Below are 2,787 nucleotides of genomic sequence, written 5' to 3' on the forward strand. Positions count from 1 at the left end.
AAATAGCTATGCGTGGGAGTATCGTGCAAACAAAATTCTTAACGAAGAGGTTTCCGGTAGGGTGCGGCTCGACTGTTCTGACAACTTCTGATTGCTCCTGAAAGCACTGGAAACTGTTGAAATAATGATCAGGGGGCTAGATAACTTTGTTAAGAGGCTTGCTAGTGATGCAAAAGTCCAGGATTTGATCAATTTTTTTCTGAGCCCAGCCATGAGGGGGGTGCTCAAGCCCCCCTCAGCCCCTGCTGGATACGCCCCTGACATGTACATGTATACATAAAGGTATTGACTTTAACAATAACAGTGTAAAAGTAAAAATAATGGTTAACAATAAAGGTTACTTCAACAGTAAAAGTTTTCTTGCATAGACTCAGCCATTAAGAGTACATAAAATGTACATGTGTCATCAATTATGTACAAAATTGATTTATTATTGTACATGTACATGTACACATACTTACTTAGTGCGATTGAATGTCCACAAGCTACAGCTAATAGTGTCATGTGTTTAGTATCAGCAGTGTGTACATGTACATCTTTGCGTAATGGCTTATCATTACAACCAGCCCAACTAAAAACACAATCTACTGGCCCTAATGGACACTCTTGATTCGCATGAGCAGTGAGACTACCTCTTGGCATATGAGTAGACACACATTTATTAGGACAAGCAACAGGATACCACAAACATTTCTTACAATGATCCTCAGTAATAAAGAGGAATGTACATTGTACCTAATATCCTCCAGCAATATTGGCAATAAAATGGACAATGAGGACATTCTTTATCTTCATGATACTTAAGATATTTATGTTGCTTTCTCTCTTGACATTTCTCATGTCGACACTTTACTTCTTCATATTGACATTCTCCTTCTCTCTTCTCTTCATTAAAATGAGTAGACATATTCTTCAATTCTCCTTTCCATTGGCATCCTTTCTCTTTATTACTGCAGTAGACCTCCAGTCCATTGATAATACGTGAACATTTCTTATTGATAAATGATTGATATTTCTTCTCTCTACAAATAGGACAAGATCCACTGCTAGCTTTTACTATCTCAATACAAGACCCCACAGAAATTATGCCTACAGCAGCTCACAATATGAGGATTGGTCAAAATCTTAAGACAAGCTGGACACTCTATCTCCACATGCTTAGGAAGATCTTCAACAAACGAAAGCTCTTTTTTACTGAACTGGGCCATTACTCTTATGGTAATGAGGGATGCTATAGTGTGTTCACACTACCTCCCCAGCTGTACAGGACTGTACCTACATTTAATTAGATTAGTTTCGTTCTAAAGAACCATGTTGGCAGCAGTTCACACTGCACAACTTAACTACACCAACTGAACTTCAAAACTTAACTACACCATTTCAGAGCACCTAATCTGTTGCACCACTTTAGCCTGGTTTGGTTTGGTTACAGTGCAGTTTGGTTAAGTTCACACTTGTTATAAAACTAGGCTGTACTTCCCCAAAACCCAGTTCCAGTACAGTTCTGTTGATTCTACCACTTCCTGTAATTGCTATTACAACTGCTCAGTTACAGTATACACAATTATTATAAGTTTTATAACACATACTGATGTAAAAAGGTTAGAAGAGGGTAAAGTTAAGTAATTTTTGTGAGACTGTGACAAAGATTGAAGCAATCAAACATGACTTTGTACATCAATTAAGAGATAAAGAAAGAGCAAAGAAACTACATGTAAGTGTAACACTGTGTACACATGTACATGGTCCTACATTACTGAATATTGAAGAAACTTATTTTGCAAAATCTTTTAAATGGACATTTAAATTTCATAAAAAATATACACATGTAGCAGGGTGACAATTTTTTTATAATACATGTAAGTGTACTGTACGTGTATAGATGAAGGCATTGACTTTAACAATAATGTAACGGTTTGCTTTCTTTAGGCTTACCCATTAAAAGTACATGTATATTTGCCATAATTGCACAGTTATTAATGTAAATGTACTTACTTAGTGTCCGATTTAAGACAATATTGGTGGATCAACCACAAAATGAACATTTAAAAAGACAATGCTCTTGAGGCTAAAATAAAAAAAATTAAAATAACATAAAATAAAACTATCTTATTATTATTATTCTATACTAATTTTATACATAAAATAGTATCTTTTTGTCACAAATAGTTCAATCTCTCATTTAGTGCAGTTGGACCCCTTAAGCTTACTTGCAATGCTTGTGTACACTAATTGTAGCAAGGCAGATAAATAAACTATTTTTGCTAGCAATAACCAAGAGTTCTTTTGATTAAGGTTTATACATTGTACATGTATACTGCTTCTTACCCTCTGTACATGTATGTACATGTACATGCATTAAACTGCAAACCTTTCTATCTCCCCATCTCTCTACCCTCATGTACCTGAGATCTTGTTTGAATATCTTTTTAGCACATTGTTAAATATAAGGTTCAAGTCTTAAAGAAATGAGCCAAGTGTTTCATATACACCGTTAAACAGTTTATCCTGTCCTGTGGATAGATCCATTGGATACAGTTCATGAAGTTTGAATACTCCTAAAATAAATAAATAACTAATAATACACAGAGTAACACCTCAAACTTTCTACAATGTATAATGTATTACATTGTATAACAGAAAATGCAATAAAATGAAGAATAAAAATTTACGCCTTTGGCCTCAGTGATGTTAGAGCAACTTTAAAATGCATAATTTCAATCAGAAGTAGCTCTACACAACATAGATGTAAGTACAATGTACATGTTTGTTATGTCTGGAGCGTAG

At 34.7% G+C, this 2,787-nt stretch overlaps 1 long non-coding RNA gene across 2 annotated transcripts; it reads right to left on the reverse strand.

Annotated features, from left to right (window-relative positions):
- Positions 1 to 306: 306 nt before the first annotated feature.
- LOC109591055 (uncharacterized) lies at positions 307 to 2,586 on the reverse strand. Of its 2 annotated transcripts, XR_002189639.1 has the most exons (3): positions 2,406 to 2,586; positions 1,996 to 2,068; positions 307 to 1,022 (listed from the first exon to the last, which is right to left on the reverse strand). It is a non-coding gene; the product is annotated as an uncharacterized LOC109591055 (long non-coding RNA). The 2 variants fall into 2 exon arrangements; XR_002189638.1 differs by lacking the exon at positions 307 to 1,022 and having other exon boundaries at positions 1,774 to 2,068.
- Between the last annotated feature and the right edge of the window lie 201 nt (positions 2,587 to 2,787).

The sequence above is a fragment of the Amphimedon queenslandica genome, unplaced genomic scaffold, assembly GCF_000090795.2.
Source record: "Amphimedon queenslandica unplaced genomic scaffold, v1.1 AMPQUscaffold_9056_Cont19005, whole genome shotgun sequence".
NCBI lineage: Eukaryota > Metazoa > Porifera > Demospongiae > Haplosclerida > Niphatidae > Amphimedon > Amphimedon queenslandica.